At 37.0% G+C, this 20,556-nt stretch overlaps 1 long non-coding RNA gene across 1 annotated transcript in view; it reads right to left on the bottom strand.

Moving 5' to 3' along the window:
- Nucleotides 1-12,490: 12,490 nt before the first annotated feature.
- Nucleotides 12,491-20,556, bottom strand: part of LOC145806323 (uncharacterized) — a 39,011-nt gene continuing 30,945 nt past the window's right edge. Inside the window, exon 3 of the long non-coding RNA XR_014349283.1 lies at nt 12,491-12,939. This is a non-coding gene — a long non-coding RNA (uncharacterized LOC145806323). The remainder of the gene's footprint in view (nt 12,940-20,556) is intronic.

Raw genomic sequence — 20,556 nt, 5'->3', positions numbered from 1 at the left:
ATTAGAGCTCAAAGGATCATTTCTGGTACGACGGCCCTTCTCTCGGTTTGCCCCTTGACTCAGACTGCTCTCATTCCGAGTGGCAAAAGTGTCATCCACAATCTGTGCAATAACTGCGATCGCTTGCTGTTTGTTCAGCCCCTCAGCTTTCAAAGCCCCAATAGCCCACCGAAGGTGTTCATGGGGACCAATGTCCACCCCAACCTTGTTCTTACCACTAGCCTCCACTTTGCCAGGAGACTAGCCTTCTTCCAATGCAGCTAGTCCCAAGATTGGGGAGCCTTTGGTGTGAAATCCCTAGTAGGCGATGTGGTTGATGATGGAGCCAAAACTCCACAAGCTAAATCTGCCACTGTTCTCTGAAGATCTTCAATCATCCTCATCAGCTCAGAAGTGGTGGGTTCACGGGTTTGAGATGATTGGGATTTCGAGACTGGATGTGTGGTAGGTGCCCCAGATGGGTGTTGCATTTCGACATCAGTCTCACCCTGCATGGCGATTCCCTGGTTTAACGCTGCTACCATGGCCACAACTTCTTCCGAACTCTGTGCCATCATGGTCTGCTAAGTTTGAACGAAGGTGATGCGACTGGTGACTGACGAATCAGATGAACCAGTAAGCCTTGACTGGCCTTTCTTTAACTTGCCTCAGCGAAGGAAAACACTAGCTGCTCTAAACTAAATCTCTGACCTGACAAAGTCTATCAACACAAGTCCAATGTACCCGGGGGATATTGGAGCCTTCTGAAGCTACGGTTCCAAGACTACCCCCTAGTAAAAGAGAAAGCAGGCAGTATCTCAGCCCAATTTCACCAGAACAGATATAAGCATAGTTGCATGACCGTGCTCTTTACTGAATTCTGCTCCAAATTCTACCTGTAAACTGATACCCTCAGGTAAAACTGATTCTTCGCATACTGATGCCTGCAGGCCTGATAACCCAACTTGCAAACTGATATATGCAACCTGTAGAGGCACACTCTAACAGCACATAGCAGGCAAATGAGAGCCAAAACACCCCTATGGTGGGATAGGGTTTCCCTATCCTATTTTGTCAGGAGCTAGGGTTTCACTAAGCACGCAGCGGTTTCAAACAACCTATAACCAGATAAGCAACCTGTCCTAGTTTGGAATAGTCACTATGGATTTCGACATGCACTAGGCCAAATGGTCAAAATGGGTGCCCCGGTAAAAATCGAGGTTTGTGTTCCTATCATGTCAGAACCCGTAACCAGTCAGTCTTATGGCACGCTTCTCAAAGCGAGCCTCCGGCAAACCGTTCAGGAATAGCAGATGGCAAACACGGTGTCCTAGGCGCACCAATGCAAATGCAATGCAAAGAGACACATAAGTGTAATCAAAACAAGATATCATGAGTTCGAGTCAAGTTTTCTAAATCCCCAGCGGAGTCGCCAGAAACTGTAGACGCGCCCGAACGTCCCGGGAAAATCCCGTTTTGTTCATTGGGCTCACTACAGTTCGGACTCAATGTCACGGTTCTTAATCTGATCGTGCAATGCGAGATTGATAAATCACCAAATAGTCCAAATCCGGCATATCGTTTTGAAAAACTGATTTTTAGAAAGAAGTGCCAAACATGGACTGGTTCGCCAGATACAGAGTCGCCACCTAAATATTTAGTTGCCTAAGGCCACGTGTCCGTCATCACCAAAGTTGCCTCGGCTCATGAACTTGGGTACGAGAGGGGAAGGTCATACAATGAACACCCTCGCTCGCCTGATCAAAGATCAGCCTTTACTAACATGGTATCTTGTTTTTGAAAACCCAAGTGCTCTTATTCTGGTTATTAACCTAGAATTACTATGTGATGCGCACAGCATACAAGAATAGACTGGATCGCCTAAGTTGGAACAAAACATCTCATGTGTGTTTTTGAAAACGGTTTGCTACTCGCAAGTAGGCTAGAATGCAGATTTTTCCACCCTCAAGTGGGCTTAGAAAACATGGTCATTTGCCACTCTCAAGTGGGCTTAAAACTCGCAATCAATGAATTGTTCCAATTTAAGTAATCCAACCTTCACCCACAAGCATTCAGGCAGTTATATCACATAAGCAGTTAGCCTCATGGAAAGCATGCTATTATGGCAGTCACTCACACACATGCAAGGATGCTAAAGCATAAACACTTATCGAGTACTCCGAGCCAAAACAAAAGCTATGTTAGAAATCAATGCATGATCCTAGCTATGTCAAGAATGCCTAATGCAACACATACAAAATGCAACTAAGATAGGCTCAGCTATTCTAAAATGCCATGTGAAATGCAATTTGATCCATGTATTCAAAAAGGAATTGAAATACAATGCAGTTAGTATGATGCGCCAGCCTGGTGCATGCAAGACAAATGAATGGATGTAAACATGCAAGCATAATGATGCTAATTGAAACATGCCCTAAAACTAACCATTGTAAGCTGGTAATTAAAAGGGAGAAACAAATGGGGGTTGGAAGACATGCATCACACACACGCACACTTAATTACAATAGTTGTGCCCTCTCGACGGAGGGTCCGAATGAACAATACAGAACTAACTAGCTAATCTAAGCTAATCTAATTATTACACAACCAAATTGGAAAAAATACACATTCTAAGCTAACAAAAGTACTAAAATGGCCTCGTGACAAGGGATGCATGCATGCTCGAATTGCCTAGCTCGGAAATCCGCCGCGATGCCCCGATTTGCCTCTTTTTGCAACTGGTCCTAGAACACTGCACAAAGCTTCAGAAAGCTGAAACTCCACCATGGGAACCTGTAGGGATGCTACCGACCAGTTGTTGGCATTGGAGACCACCTGCCGACCACTTTTTGTGCTGAAAACCAGAAAAAGTGGTCGGCCGACCAGTTTCTGCAGCTAGACTTCAATTTGCTGCAGCAGAGAGCAAGAAAGGGCATGGCAATGTATTTGCAAGATATGTGTGCACAACCACCCTCCCTATCATTTCATAAGCTCAAGGGAGTGTGGTTCTCGACCCTCGGGCCATCAATCACGCATTTCAATGCATGATGGCTGAGAAGTGAATTTGCACAATTCAATATGGAAATGAATGCACAAGTAAACACATAAAGCCTAAAACTCTATCATGTATGATCAAGAGCGTCGGCGACTGAGAATTGAGGCGCGTTTCATCACTTCAAGTATGAAACGTCCCTCGTTTCCCGTGTTTGAACTAACATCTATTCCAAACACAGATGCAAAGCAAGCATGGCATATCCAATGCGACTCAAGCATGCAACTCGATGCAATACAACTAAACAAGGATGCAGACAACATGCAAGGGACAAGCATGCAAACATGCAATGCAATGTAACTTAGCATACTCAATGCTAATGGCATGCACAATGCACAATGCTAAGAACCACATGGCCCACTCAATGCAATGTGACACGATTAACTTAACAAAGCTAATGACATGCAAATTATGCTAATGCATGCATACTCAATGCAAGACAACATAAGCATGCAACAATATGAACAACAACTAGCATACACAATGCAAATGGACATGGCCTACACAACGCAATGAACCATATGGCATACACAATGCTCGATGGACTTAAACCAAAATGGACTGACCTCAGTCATGCCCAAATAAGTGGCCAAACATGCTGAAATGAAGACTCCAAGGACTAGCCAAGCATGCATACATGTTAATGCAAGATTAAGGCAAAAGACACAACTCTCCAAAGGCATTGAAAGGATGAAACATGGAGTACAATGACATATGTTCCAGCACTGAAATGTCATGCTAAATGACTTAAAATCATGCAAACAACTCATGTGATGCATGTTGCAAGGCTTAAGCATCAAAGCTAGTGAAGTGCATTACACTAGAGGCATGCAAGACAATGCTCAAATGGCCAAACCAGCCCCAAACAGACCTTATGCATGCCAAAACAGTAGCCAAAATGGACTGAGATGATGGCTTGAAAGGCAAGAAAATGAGGCTCACGCAATGGCTCACAAACAAGGCATAAAGGTGCAACTCTCAAACACATTGAAGGAGTGATAAACATGAGAGTATGGCAAAGATATAAGCTCTGAAATATCATTTAAAATGAGGCCAAGGCATGCAAACATCACAAGTATAGCATGGTAGAGGCCTCAAAACTCAAGACTAGTCAAGGCATTTGCACTATAGCTATGCAATGCATGAAGCATATGGCCAATACAACCCAAAATAGTCCTAGAGCATGCCAAAATAATGACAAAACATGCATGGAGCAAAGCCAAAACAAGCTAGCATGAAGGGTCAAAACATGGAGTTTGTAAGGCCAATAAGGAGGTTTACACTACACCTACCAAACCCAAGCATGTGATGACTTAACCAACAAAAATTAGAGTTATGGCATGTCAAACTAACACCAAAAATGGGCTAATACCAAGTCAACACATGCTAGAATAACAAGCTCACTCATTAGGCATACAAGACTAGTAAAGAGGACTTACACTGCAAGTGTAAGAAGAAAATGAGGAATGCCCTAACCAACCAAAAACAGAGTTATATCATGGAAAAATAAGACCCAAAGCACACTAAAATGGTGGTCCAAAAGCCTAGGCAAGATGGCATACACATGGGCTCTTTTTTAAGACACAAAGCATGAACCCTTCAAAGCATTGAAGGAGTGAAACATGTGAGTGCATGGAAATGAAACATGCTCTAAAATATCATTCCAAATGATGCTAAATCATGCAAATAGCCCAAGCAATGCATGCTAGTGGCTTGGAAACTCAAGGCTAGTGAGTTAAAATGCACTATGGCTATACAAAGCATGGCATGCATGACCAAAAAAACATAAATCAAACCTTAAGAATGCTAAAACATAGCCAAAATCTTCTTGGAGTTAAGCCAAAATCACATTAGAATGATGGTCTAAAGCATGATGCATGTTGGGCTAGTGTACAAGTTTACACTACAAGTGTATAAAGCATGCAAGAGGTGAGTAAACCAGCCTAAAACAGAGTTATGGAAGGTCCCAAAAGTCACAAAAATGAGCCCAAATAAAGCCACAAATAAGTAAAAATACATGCTCATTTGGTTGGCCATCAACACTAGCAACCAACACAAGAGGAGAGGAGACCACCCTCTCCTATTTGAGCCCTCAAAATAGGGTTTTTGCCACTGAAAATCCTTTGGATTTCAGTGGTTCTAGGGCCAAAAAGAAGTTGTTTGAAAAGTTTAAAAGTTAGCTCACAAGGCCTTAGAAGCCAAGAAGCAAAATGGAGGACAACCACCTAGCCAATCAAAGCACAAACCAAGGCTTTTATGAATGAAAAACAGAGGAAAAGAAAAGGTTTTTGTAGTTCAACTCTACCCCCAAAAAAAGCCCCAAAGTAGTGTGAAAAGATGGCCAAGCAAATGTGTAAAACAAGCTTAAAGGGAGAGAGATGTTACCCTTGATGCACAGCTGCAAAACCAGCCCAAAATCTGAGCCAAAACACCTTTTGGAGCTCCAACAAAGTCCCAAGTAAGCTTCAAGCAACCTCCTCCCAAAGATGGACCACTTTCACCAAGGATGTCTAGGCAAAAGAGAGGTATTTCTCTACTTCCATGCACAAAAGGCAAGAGGGAGAGGCTTAAGAGAGAGAGGCATAGATTTTGGTCTGAAAATTCTAGAGAGAGAGGAGTTTTTAGAGAGAGAGGCTCTCAAACTTGCCCAAGAAGTTCCCCTTTGCAAAATGGGAGATATGGCTCATATATATCAAAAAGCAAGAGTTGGTTCAAAATATCTGTTTTTGGGACAGCTGGAGGTTGTGGAGAACAGCTGTAGAGAAAATATCTTCAAAAAATTTGAGTTTGGGACCTGCCAGCCACTTTTTTGGTCGGCCGACCACTTTTTCTGATCGGCCGACCACTTTTCTGGTCGGCCAGCTACTTTTTCTAGTCGGCAGGAAAATTCTGCTCTCCAGGTCCAACTTCAAATGGGCATAACTCCTTCATCTGGACTCCTTTTCAGGTCATTCTTGTATCCAAATTGAAGCCCCAAAAGGTTGGGATTTGACTCTCCTTTTGCCGAAGAAATCGAACTTTTGCTCTGCACATCTTTCACCGACAAGTAAACCATCAGCAACGCCCAAGTCTTTGAAAAAGTGGAATGAAAGAGAGATGAAATCTTTGAAAAAAAATTCAAAGATTTCATCTCTCTTTCATTCATTTCCACTTTGTCCTTGCTCAGTTTACAGAAAAACGCAACATTTGACAAAATGCAAGCCTCGGAACATTGTAGAAACTTTATTTCAAAAATATTTTGAAAGAGAGGGTTTTATGGTCTAAAAACCATTCAAAATAGCTTTGGTCCAAAATGGGGTGTGAGGTTGGGATTTGACTCTCCTCTTGCTGAAGAAATCGAACTTTTGCTCTGCACATCTTTCACCAACAAGTAAACCATCAGTGACGCCCAAGTTTTAAGGACGGCCAAAAATGGAGTGTCTACACATATCCATTTAGTCACATAAGCATGTTATCACATAGTCACAAAATGCATAACACTTCCTAAACATGTTAAATGAACCCATTGTAGTTAAACAACCACTTCCCACGAGCTCCAAGTATTCAAACCCGGTAGCTCTGATACAAAGTTGTAACGCCCCAAATTTCTAGCGTAAATGATAATACAACAATCATGGCTCTTTTAAGGAAAACCGAATATAAATCTCCAAACTTACATTTCATGATACAATAGTTCTTCATGCAACAATACATTAATCCAACAACAAGTAAATAAACAAATAAATACCGCCAAGGGTTTACAAGTTTCCAAGGCTTGAGCTTGGTTACACAAAACGGTTATTCAAACCCACACACATACAACCCTTGGCTTACACACAGAGTCATAGCAAAATGATAATCTTATATTCTCAACACATATTTCCTCACCTTTAGTTAGGCAACATCACCACATCTTTTCCTGCACAAAAATCCCGTAGGGTGAGCATAAAGCCCAGTAGGAAATCCTTAACAAAGCATATACATTTTATACAATTCTCAAGAGATGAAATGCACATGCCATGCTATGCCCCTTTTTGAAGATAAATCACATTTTCATCTTCTGAAAACCATCATGCTCAATGATGTCATGCAATTTCAATTGTTCAAAACTTAACAATTTATTTCAAGGGCTGTAAATATGACTCTGGTAATCCCTAGGTCGGTGTCTACAAGTAGACTATACAAGTACTACCAAATTGTCATTTTTACTGGTATTAATCAGAAGGCTCGACACCTATCCGCGCTGGGTTTTCGGTCTTTCACCCCGGACTCTTAGGCCAACTTATTCAATATCATCTACACCACCTATCAAGACTTACCAACGTATTTACCCAAAAACCATTTCATGAAAACTTGTTTCTCAACATTCTTTTCTCAATGCAAGTTTTCAAATCAACTTTCAAAGTTAATGTAGTCAAATGAATTGATATGCCAATTTCACAAGATGAATATAAATACTTTTATTCCAATTCATCATCTAAGAAATAACGCAATTCCCTCTTCTCAAATATCCTCAACAATTAGTTATTTTAAGACTATTTCAATGTTTTGAACAATAACTTCCAAAATAAACAACAATTCTCATATTCCCTAAAATTCATTATTTATATAAATATAAATAAGAAACTTTCCAAACATCCATTTATTTTGACACACAATATAAATACAACATTATCATTCATGGATTTTCAGTCTCTTTTAAAAAAATCCCCAAATTCAAGATTTTCTCACCAAAACTATACAACTCAAATCCTTTGAAAGAAAACTTTCTGAAATCATCTTTTCTTCAATCAATGAAGATCAAAACCCATAAGATCATTTTAAAAGAACAAGAGACAAACCCAATTTCAAAATCGCTCAACTTCTTGAATCAACAATCAATTTTCAAAGCTATCGAAAGATGATTTCGAAAATCATATAGATCTTGCAAAAATATATACATAACTCTAAGAAAGTCTCTACCTCAAGTTTTGAAGAAGAAATGAGATGAAACCCCCAAAATCAACGGTGTCGAAACTCGATTTTCACCACACACACCGAAGCCCTCGAGAAGTTAACCAACTTTGATGAAGAACTTATGGCAGAACTCTAACGGATCTTAAGAAATCAAGGTTTTGATCCAATTTGGCATAGGGAAATGTAGAGAGAAGGGAGAGGAAAGGGTTTTTAGAGAGAGATATAGAAAAGTGATCTGAAATATCAGATTCACGAACTGATGTAACATGGACCGCTCGAGCGTGGAAAGCTCCGCTCAAGCATCAAATACACTTTCCGAGTACTTTTGCCGACAGGTCAAACTTCTAGAACCAAACATTCTCCGCTCAAGCGTATAAACGACTATTCGAGCGGACAAGCAACTTCTAATGCATTTTGCATTTTTGCTTCGGGGGCGCTGCCACTCAACCTCGCCAGGGCGCTGTCCTAGGACCTGCCAAGGGGTGCTACCCCCTGGAACCCTGCGAGCTGACCGGGCAGCTCGATCCCCGACATACTAAGCGAAGTGGCAAAATTGGGATCGCTACAGGTATCTTTAGAACATTGGGGTACTGAGTAGCAGTGTGGAGAATGTGTCCCTTTTGTAGGAATAAACCAGAAAATGTAAACCATGTTTTTTCTGCTATGCCCTGTGATCCGGAAAGTCTGGTCAAGTCTATTGCAGTGGTAGGAGGTCCAATGAGTGACACCTGCAACTGTGGAGGGAGTACTTCAGTGGTGGTTGGGTGCTAAGTTTAAAAAGCTATTGCTGAAAATCTGGAAGCTTGTACCTATGGCTATGCCCTGGTCAGTATGGAAATTAAGAAATGAATGTATATTTAAAGCCCGTGAACCTAATTCGGTGGAGTTAGGTGATATTGTGAAGGTAAGGGTGGCAATTTGGGCAAAGTCTAATCTACCGGAAGTGCCTTATTCAGTACACGAATTGGTGGAGTGTCTTAGCCAAATCAGATTTTGTCAAACTAATTGGCTGCTGCTAAGGAGCCTTTTTCTGTCAAACAGTGAGCTTGTTTCATAAAGGAATAATGTTATACAAAGTACCAAAATTTTACTCCCTGATATGACACCTATTATATCATTGAAGTGAGTTATGTTTTAATTTCTAGCAGTGTAATTCCATGACGCATTCGTTAGTAAAAAAAGTAAAGTTAAAAAATTGTATGACATTTTCTTTCTAAAATATTAAAATTTTGTATATATATATTTTTAACTTCTTGAGGCAATTTGTTATATTCCAAAATTTAATATTTTGTTTCTAGATTCACTGGGGTCATTTTGCTGAAACTCAAAAGTGTCGGACATAATTCCATGTATATTTGAACAAAATTTGAAAGTTCAGTGGAACTAAACAATGAATAGCTCCGCCCACAAGCTACTGATTTTGAACACATAATCCTACTAAAAACCATCACCAGAGTAATCCCACCGTTCATTTGTGATTTGAAAAACCTTGCCGCCATCAACCTTCAGTACAATATTATTCCTCGACTGTTACCTACTGCTCTCTACAATTGTTCCAAGCTGGAACATTTAAACCTTTCTCAAAACTTCTTCGTCGGCCACATTTCCGGCGACATCGATCGGATGTCGACCAGGCTCAATTACAGAAAATGCATCTAGAGTAATTTGAGTGAAACAGTCTGTTTAACAGCAAACGCTATTGTTTCATGTTTATGAATGATATTTATTTTTCTGATTAATTTTGTTTCTTGACAAATCTTTAAACTTCATAGTTTGTGATATGATCTTTGATCATATTTGTCAATCACATTTTGTTATCATTCATATTTGACATTCACATTTTGTTATTAACAAAATATGTTCAGACCAAAATATACACCCAAATGTGTTCAGATCAAAGATCGTTTCACAAAATATACACCCAAATGTGTTCAGATCAAAGATCGTTTCACAAACCACTTGTCTGAACAGATTGGGTGACTCTCATGCTAGCCTTTACTAATACTCAAAACCTTTTCTTTAGTGGGTTAAATTATCAAACATCTAATACGGTATGAGATACGGTGATATGGATATGATAATATGTTAAAATCTGAAGAAGCAAGATATGGATAAGGCAGGCGTACATTCGTAAAAAAAATTATTTTTTATAATTTTAGTAATGTAATGTGCATGAAAATAAAACCTAAAGCAAATTAATAAATAAAAAGAGGGATTCCAATTAAATAAAGAAATCTGGTAAACTATCAATAGGTTCTAATAGTTAGACTTAATTTTTATCAAGTCTTATTGAAAATAAGTTCTAGTAAAATCGTCACTAAATATAATTTTTTGTGATGATTTTTTGTATATGTTGCTAAAATTTAACAATTAGTGACTTTTTTTGTCATAATTTTTATAAATTGTCACTAAAACTTACAATTTGTGATGTTTTTATATGACAAATCTTTCAAACTATCGCTGAAAATTGAAATTAGTGACTTTTTTGTGAGGCTTTTTTTAACTGTAACTGAAAATTAATAATTAGTGACGCTTTTTAATAGTATTTGATGAAAATCACTATTAATTCTGACAGGACTTATTGGACAATAAGTCCACATATTAGGACTTACACGTAATTCCTCCAAAGAAATACTAACATTAAAGTTCCTAAAATTAAAAATTTAGTAAAGAAATACTCACATTAAAATAGAGTAGAAAAAAACAAAAAAGTAGAAAAATGAATAAATAAATAGGCCTAATAGATAAAAGTGAAGGGGGGGGAGAACAAAAGTAAAGGGTATTGACCATTGAAAAAATATAAATTTGAAATAAGAAAAAAATTTAAAAAAAAAAATTTATATACTTATTTGGCATATTAAAATATAAAAAATGAAAAATAAAAAAAAAAATTGAATACTTAATTGGCATATCCCTCATGTATCCTGTCGTATCTTTCAAGTATTTTTCGCGTATCCCTCCCATTTTTGAAATTTACAACAACAAAAAAAAGGTGAATACTTATTTACCATATTCAATACATATCTTGTCATATCAAATGAGTATACATATCCGATACATATCAAACACTCATACCATATATTTTTTAGAATATCCCTACTACATAGTCAAACATCTGGTGTGGTGGGTGCCCATAGATGGCACTTTCTTCTCCCCGCTGTTTGTCATATAGTCCAAGTCAGTTAAGTATCATGCAATCAGGGGTGAGTTTTTACCTAGCTAGTCTCACAGTGGGTCTAAAAGCATAGGACAAAAATAAGTTAGACAAGTGTTAATAGTTAGACTTAATTCCTATTAAATCTAATCAATTCAATGCAGAAATTTGATCCTATTAAAATCATTACTTAAAATTGACAATTAATGATGCTTGTTGTGACTTTTTTCGATACGTCGCTAAAACCAACAATTAACAACATTTTTCTAAATGTCACTAAAAACTGATAATTAGAGTCATTTTTTGTGATGTTTTTCTAAAGATGTCGCTAAAAATTAACAATTAACAACTTTTTTATGACGAATTTTTCAAATTATTGATAAAAATTGATAATTAGACTTTTCTTTTATAAAAACATCGCTAATTATTACAGAACTTATTAGATAATAAATCTGCCTATTAGAATATGCACAGTGTCCTTAACTTTTTAAAAACACTACTTTCAAACGAGTCTCATAGCCATGCCCTAGTGATGTATATGCAAGCAGTATTTAGGCGCTTGTGAGGAAAATGTTGGGATACTACAATATTTAAGAATTTTAGGGATCAAACTCTCTAAAAGTATAAATTTTATTACAAAACATATTAAGAGGTTATTTCATGTTGTCACTATAAACCCATCTCGAAAAGTCAAATAAAGGGACTTTTAACAATAAAATTATGAAAATGTCACTAAAAGGATATTCGTTCCTAAGTGTTCAATGTCATTGATAAAAATACAGTAAAAAGGCATTTTTAATAATTACGATACTTCGTTCTTAAAATGTGATTTTTTTTTCTAAGTTTTTATCACTAAAACTTTAATTTATTATAAATCCTAAATAATAAAATAAAACAAAATTTCTCATAACTGTAAATGTAAAAAAATGTTTGCCAAAAAAAAAGAAGATAATGGTTTATTTTTAAAAGCATATTTCGCATCTATTTTTTTCATGCAATAAAATAAAAATGTTACAATTATCATATTGATCTAATATTTTTCATGGATAATATATACGGAGGATCCTATAAGATGAATAATTTAAATCATTGAATGGGATGCACAATAAACCGATAGGCCTAAATATTTTATTCAAAAATTTAAACTTAAGGGATGTTTAATCTTTTTTTAATAATATTCTGTATATTGTGTTCTGTTTGGGCATTATAATAGTTTAATGAATCCCACTACTTTTTTTTTCTTTTTTCTTTTTTTTTCTTTTCTATTATCAATAAATTGAGATCATAAACAAAAACATAGTTAAAAAAAAAAATGAAAGCATTACAACATTATTGATTCCACAGTCCAAAGAAAAAGGAACACACAAAAAGAAATAAAATTTGCCACGTTGAATAATGATAGGGACCAAGAATTTAGATAAAAAAAAGAATATTAACAAAAATCATTGTATGATCTAAGAATTTAGGTTCTCTATAGGACACACTGTATAGTATATTTTGTACTACATCAAAATGACATCACTTTGTTTATTATTTAAGACAGAGTAGCTTTCTCCAACAACCATCCACCCCACCCTGAACCCTGCCAAAGCCGCCTCCTCTCTCCACCCCACCCTCAACCCACCAGCTCTGGTGATCGCTCTACCGTGAAGACCGACGAGATCGAGAGAGAAAAGGGAAAGGAGGGTGGATGGGTAGGTGGTGACTGCTGCTAGCGGTGATGCGCGATGTAACCAAAGAACCGATTATTGAACAGATCCAGGGTCTGAAGATTCAGAAGAGAGCCGAGATCCAGCAACATTTCACCAGAGATATTGTCCTGCAACAATCATCACAATACACACAAACTGACACATCAAAATATATCACACAGGGTTAGATATCGTTATAGCAGACGAAGAACACCTTGAATCCACAAAAAATAAAGAATTCTCAAAGATAATTTGAATTATATTGAATAGAAGTTGATTTGCCCTAAATCATCCTTATATAAAATGAACGAAACCCTAACTAGACAAGAAAACAAGGAATTAGGTTAATTCCTTGTTATACACAAAAATAAACAGAAAATTACCACCAAAAAAAAAATTGAGTTAAACCCAAATCTGAATACCAAGAAACAATAGAAATGCACCAAAATAGACGACGCTAAAAGTGGACTTCTCAAAATAAAGTTATTACTAAAACGAAGCTTTCCTAAAACAGCAAAATCACTAATTTGAGAGCTTTAAGTGAAGGAATTTGGCTAAAATCCACCACACATTATCCCCAAAATGGTGATTACTTTGATTTAAAAGCTATTTCCAATTAGAATCCCAAACTCGAGATAATTCCAAATTCGTCGCAAAAGTGTCACTATTATCCTCAATTTGACTCTTCCTTGCCCTTTGTTGATCCAATTGTTCAAAGAGTTCATCATCTACTTGTTACACATCACAAACCCATCTCAAAAATTGGACAATTAGAATTAAGAATATAGGGAGAGAAGAAAACAAATTGGGGTGTGAAAACTTGGGAACACAAGCGTATATCTTTTATGCCATATATGCTCTGATTTTAGATTTGGAAGGTTGGCTATTATCCCTAACAGAGTCTGATTATTTCAATGGTTGTGTTTTGATTAGTGTTTTGGGGTTCTGGGTTTAAATTTGATTTTGCTTGTGTGATCTAGGTTGTGTTCGTTTATTGCAGTCACTGTGCAATGCATCTGGGATCAGATGCAGGCAGAACAGAAGGGAACTTTTGGGCCTGAACAATGGCTCAACAGAGGACAATAAATCCAAGAGAACCAACCATGGAAACAACAACAGTAATTGGGGGATTTGTTGAAGAGAAAGTTAACGACGCTTGGGAGAGAGGTGGTGTTCCAAAGATTGACATTGGTAGAGGAAGCTAGGAGAGGACGCCATAGTCGTCGTGGGTTTCATAAACTGGAAAAATAAATAAATAAATAAATAAAAAATACACTACAATGTCATTTTATAGTGTGCATTACAGAGAATAAACTATAGGAAATCCAAGCTCATGATGCAAATTCAATTGTTACATTGTCAGATCCACACTTAAATTAAATTTTAATTACATATTATTTTTCTTGATACGTTTTTGAAAGTTGGTGGTTGGCACCGTAAGTTTTTCCTCACTTTTACCATTGACAAAACTTTTCACAATATAAAACCTAACTATCAGAAGTTTTGAAACATCTGCCTTTGCCACACCAAAACAACCTTCTCTCCTCCATCATTACTCCAAACCTCAACTTTGCTAGCTATGGACCACCTAAAAATAGTCAGAATCTTTTCTAGAGTAATTTTTCTCGAATCTTAAAGTGATAGGGTTAAGGTTTATCAGTTAGAAGGTGAAATAATTATTCCACCCTTAACTTTTATAGAATTAATCTCAACTGTCCAAAAAATACTCTAAGACCACTCTTCAACTCTTCATCAAAGATTGAGAAATCCCAAAAAACAATCAAGAATTTAAGAGAGCTCCAGGAATCTGACTTGACAAACAAGAACTTGACTGTATCATTCCAAGTGACTTGTTTCTACTGATGAATTCAACAAAACTGTTTTACCTCTACAAAAGTCACTTGAGTGGGGCAACTCATTGGCCCGTTGAAGCTTTGAAAGATGGAGGTAATCAATTTATCCGAAAACAACTTGAACAACTTGAAAGATGGAGGTAATCAATTTATCCCAATAAATTCGATTTTGCTTGTGTGATCTAGGTTGTGTCCGTTTATTTGCAGTCACTGTGCAATGCATCTGGGATCAGATGTAGGCAGAACAGAAGGGAACTTTTTGTAGGACAATCTTCACTGTATTTAAATAAATTAAATTCTATTGTGTACTAAACAACAACCAAAATATAAAGAATAAAGGAGAGGAGAGAAATTGTTTGATTACAAAAATCAAACTCGAAATAAAAAATAAATAAATAAAAACATATTTTATTTTGTTACAAAAACAAAATTAAAATCTGATTTAAATAAATAACAATAACACTGAAAATAAATTAAATAACTTACTTGATTTAATTTGTTCGAATTATAATCTGATCAAGTCCAGTGTTTGACACTGTGTCCTTAAGATAGATTGGTTCTCTCCACGGTGCTTTCAGAATTTGGACGCCTATCTCCCAGGATGAAATGATCTACTACAAACAATAGCACCACCACAAATTGTTTGCCTTACGAACACACTAAGTGTTTACACTCTTTCTTTTAGAAATTAAATGCAGCAAAATGCAGAGATTTATAGCAGAGGATGGAGTACGAAAATTGGAGTAAAATCCAAATGGGAGGCTAGTCTATTTATAGATGTAAAGGTGGCTGTTGGTTTTGAGTTGAACAGGTATGACATGTTGGTTTTGAATTCAAATAGATTTGAATCTGTTGGGTTCATAATTTAAGCAGATACAAAATGGGAAGGGTTCTGTTTGGATGTACGTTAAAAACTAGACTAGTTTATTTCGGGAAGGGCCCTGTTTGGATGTACAGTAAAACTAAACCAGTTTTATTTCCGGTTTAATTTGAATTCTGGATTTTATTTTATACAAAATAAAATTAAATTCAAATATTTTTAGCCCAAAAAGATTAGTATTGGGCCGAACAAGCCCAACCCAACCTCACACCACACACCCGCGCCCAAGCCCAGGCCCAGCCCAGCTCGCCCGACCAGACGAACAGCAGCGGCGGCGCACGCGTGTGTGGTGATTTTTTGGTCCAATGGGTCTAGCCCATTTTGCCCATAACCTCTCCCTCTAAAACACTTGGGTACCCCTTGGGGCACACCCCAAGTACCAAACCCAAGCCTTATAAACCCATTCAAAACTTCCCACCAAATCAATGTGAGAGAAGCCATTTTACAACCTTAAGGAATTTCCACCAAAACTCCATTTCCATGGAGCACACTTTGGCTTCAATTTCACATTCACTCGGTAATGGTTTTGAGCAACCAAATATACCACGTGAATCACAACGCGGCATAGAACGCGTTACCACTTTGACCCGTGAAAATCGACGCATGGGGCCCACCTAAAAAATAGACCAAACTTAGGAAAAAAATTCTGGTTTTATCCAGAATTTTATAACCATAACCATTTCCAACAATCCCCCACATGAATGGAATTTGATGACAACAAAAATGCAACAATATGCAGGCTTTGTCGAAAGAGTATAAGTCGAAAATATCTTGCATTTCGGCCTTGAACCTTCCCTAGTGATAACCTATCGAACTTACTGGCTAACCAATGGACGCGATGCCTTGAATTGTTCAGCTATTTGTGTAAGCCAAGACAATAGATTTCACACAAAATATCTTCTAACACATTGTGGTTCTCACTATTGTGTTCATTTTGGCCTTGAACGTGCCTAGTTTTCATAAGTGTTTCTCGAGAATTTAGCCTCTTCATTCTCATAGAACCGGCCTCAGTTCGACACTCATATAGGTGATTCTTATTGTGAGTATCTCCTTATACTCGTCTTGATTTATGCCTCAATCAAGATATAAGTAATCATTAAAAGCAAAGCTTATCCTTACACCCCTGCATACAACATATGTTGCAGATATCACTCTCACCATAGGAATGGGTAGGGAATTTTTAATCCCTTGGTGATTTCTGGCGAGCCATACATAACTTAGTTGTCCCTTTGAACTTAGTTCTTGGGATCTCCAGTCATTTAAGTAGGGTTACCATTATGACGACTCTTATGTAATAGGCTTTAATCTCATCCCCTTCGATGAACTATACACTAGCTCTTTTGTCAAACCTTTTGTTAACGGATCCGCAATATTCTCTTTAGATTTTATATAATCTATAGAGATTATTCCATTTGACAACAACTGTCTAACGGTATTATGTCGACGACGAATATGTCGTGACTTACCGTTATACACATGATTTTGTGTCCTGCCTATTGCAGATTGACTATCACAATGAATGCAAATAGCTGGCACAGGTTTTGGCTACATTGGAATGTCTTCTAAGAAGTGACGAAGCCATTCGGCTTCCTCCCCTGCTTTGTCTAAAGCAATGAACTCGAATTCCATTGTGGATCGTGCGATGCATGTTTGTTTCGTGGATTTTCAAGAAACAGCAGCACCTTCCAGAGTAAAGACATATCCACTTGTGGATTTTGAATCTTTAGTATCCGATATCCAATTTGCATCACAATAACCTTCCAGTACTGCTGGATATCGAGTAAAGTTCAAACCATGATCACGGGTGAATCTCAGATATCTAAGAACCCGAATGATCGCTTTCCAATGGTCTTCTCCGGGGTTACTAGTGTACTTACTCAATTTACTGATAGCATAAGCTATATCAGTACGAGTACAATTCATTAGGTACATTAGGCTTCCAATAATTTGGGAGTGTTTTAACTGAGACACTGCATCACCTTTATTTTTTGATAAATAAAGATTGACGTCTACAGGTGTTCTAGCTAAATTCATATCATCCTTGATAAATTTATCAAGAATTTTCTCAATATAATGTGATTGAGATAATGCATATCCGTCAGATGTTTTAGTAATTTTCATTCCTAATATAACATCTGCGACCCCCATATCTTTCATATCAAATCTTTTGTTAAGCATCTGTTTAGTTGATTTGATCATGTTTTGACTGCTTCCAATGATAAGCATGTCATCCACATAAAGACAAACTATGACATATCTTTGGTCAGTACTTTTAACATAGACGCATTTGTCACATTCGTTTATCTTAAACCCATTAGTAAGCATTGCATGATCAAATTTTTCATACCATTGCTTAGGTGCTTGTTTTAATCCATAAAGGGATTTTACAAGTCGACAAACTTTCTTTTCTTGCCCTGATACTACAAACCCTTCGGGTTGCTCCATATAGATCTCTTCGTTTAGATCACTGTTTAAGAAAGTTGTCTTAACATCCATTTGATGTATTTCTAAATTAAACAACGCTGCTATAGAAATAAGCATGCGAATGGATGTTATTCTTGTCACAGGGGAATATGTGTCAAAATAGTCCAGACCTTCCTTTTGTCTGTAACCTTTAACTACAAGTCTTGTTTTATACTTGTCAATTAAACCATCTGCTTTCATTTTTCTCTTGAATATCTATTTATATCCAAGAGGTTTAGAACTTGGTGGAAGATCCACCAATTCCCAAGTATGATTTTGCATAATGGATTCAATTTCATTATTAACAGCCTCTTTCCACAAAGGTGCTTCAGGACCAGTCATTGCTGCTTTAAAGCTTTGAGGTTCATTTTCTAACAGGTATGTCAGAAAATCTGGACCAAAGGATTTTGATGTTCTTGCTCTCTTACTTCGTCTTGGTTCATCATCAGTTAAATCCTGTTGGTCGAGACTATTACTAGTCTCTTGTGTTTGATTGTCATTAGTCTCTTGACTTTGTGTACAATCATAAGTTCTTTTCTGTGAACTTAATTCCCGTCCTTTCTTGTAAGGAAAGACATGTTCAAAAAACACAACATTCCTTGACTCTATAATAGTGTTCACATTTATATCAGGTATTTCTGATTTATAAGTCAGAAACCGATATGCACTACTATTCTGAGCATAACCAATAAACACACAGTCTACTGTTTTTGGTCCAATCTTAGTCTTTTTAGGAACATGAACTTCAACTTTTGCCAAACACCCCCACACTTTTAAGTATTTGTAGGAAGGTGGTCGACCTTTCCACAATTCATAAGGAATGCTTTTGGTTTTCTTGTGGGGTATTCTATTAAGAACATAATTAGTAGACAATATTGCTTCCCCCCACAAGCTCTGTGGTAAGCCTGAACTTAGTAACATGACATTCATTATTTCTTTTAGGGTTCTATTCTTCCTTTCAGCAATTCCATTTTGCTGTGGAGAATAAGGTGCTGTAGTTTGGTGAATAATGCCATGTTGTGCACAAAATTCATTTAATGGTGCATCATATTCACCACCCCTATCACTTCTAACCATTTTAATGGTTTTACCAAGTTGATTTTCAACTTCTGTTTTGTATAGTTTAAACATTTCTAAGGCTTCATCTGTACTTCTAAGTAAATAAACATAACAATATCTTGTGCAATCATCGATAAAAGTTATGAAATACTTTTTGCCTCCTCTAGTTTGAATAAATTTTAAATCACATACATCAGTATGAATTAATTCTAGAGGTTCGGTTTTCCTTTCAACCGATATAAATGGAGCCTTAGTTACTTTTGCTTTTACACAAACTTCACATTTATGATTAGGATTAATTTCAAACTTTGGAATATAATCCAAACTAATTAATCTACGCAAAGCATCATAATTTACATGTCCTAATCTACCATGCCATAAATTCGACTCAAGAATATAAGCAAAAGATGCGTTATTCTTATTCATAGCAACTTTCGGTACAATTGTCATTACATTCAACTTAAAGAGACCATCACTCATGTATCCCTTACCAACATACATACCACTCTTTGTTAATACAAATTTATCAGACTCAAAGACAAGCCTAAAACCATTTTTACTTAACAAAGAACCAGAAACTAAATTCTTCCGGATGTCAAGTACATGCAGTACGTTGTTGAGGGTCAAGTCTTTTCCTGATGTCATCTTCAAGATAACTTTTCCTTGTCCAGCCACAGTAGAAGTAGAAGAATTTCTCATGAAAAGTTGTTCACCAATTGCGGCCTCATTGTAGGTAGTGAACATCTTCTTGTCCGCACAAATGTGACGAGTTGCTCCAGTGTCAACCCACCACTCCTTGGGATTTCCAACCAAGTTAGCCTCAGACACCACAGCAGAGAGGTTGATGTCATTCACTCCGTCAGAGATGTAATCCAATTCTGTTACATTGGCCTGATTGGAGTCTTCTTACTCTTACTTCCATGATTCTTCTTAGGGCGGCGGCAGTCAGAAGCTTGATGTCCAGTCTTGCCACAGTTATAGCATTTTTCTTTAAACTTCTTGTTGCCATTGTTGTCGCCTTGTTTAGGACTATCTCCAGTAAACTTTCTCTTTTTGTTATGTGGCTTATGAACTTGTTCAACCACATTAGCCTTGGACTCAATGGGATTTTTCCCATTCCTCTTTTCAGCCTTGCGGTTATCTTCCTCAATTCTCAGTCTTACAATAAGTTCATCCATGGTCATCTCTTTGCGTTTATGTTTTAAAAAAATTTTGAAATCTTTCCAAGCCGGTGGTAACTTTTCCACTAAAGCAGCGACTTAGAAAGACTAACTAAGAGACATACCTTCTGAATGAATATCATGCAAAATTATCTGAAAACTTTGAACTTGAGATATTCCTGTTTGGGAATCTACCATAACAAAATACAGAAATTTACCGACGACAAATTTCTTCGTGCCAGCATCCTCTGTCTTGTATTTCTTCTCCAAAGAATCCCATAATTCTTTTGCTGACTTCAAAGGACTGTATACATTATACAACATGTTGTC

The sequence above is a fragment of the Camellia sinensis genome, chromosome 13 (assembly GCF_055761805.1).
Source record: "Camellia sinensis isolate YWXY chromosome 13, ASM5576180v1, whole genome shotgun sequence".
Classification (NCBI taxonomy): domain Eukaryota; kingdom Viridiplantae; phylum Streptophyta; class Magnoliopsida; order Ericales; family Theaceae; genus Camellia; species Camellia sinensis.
The sequence above is the reverse complement of the archived record's forward strand: the minus strand, read 5'-3'. Positions and strand labels throughout refer to the sequence as shown.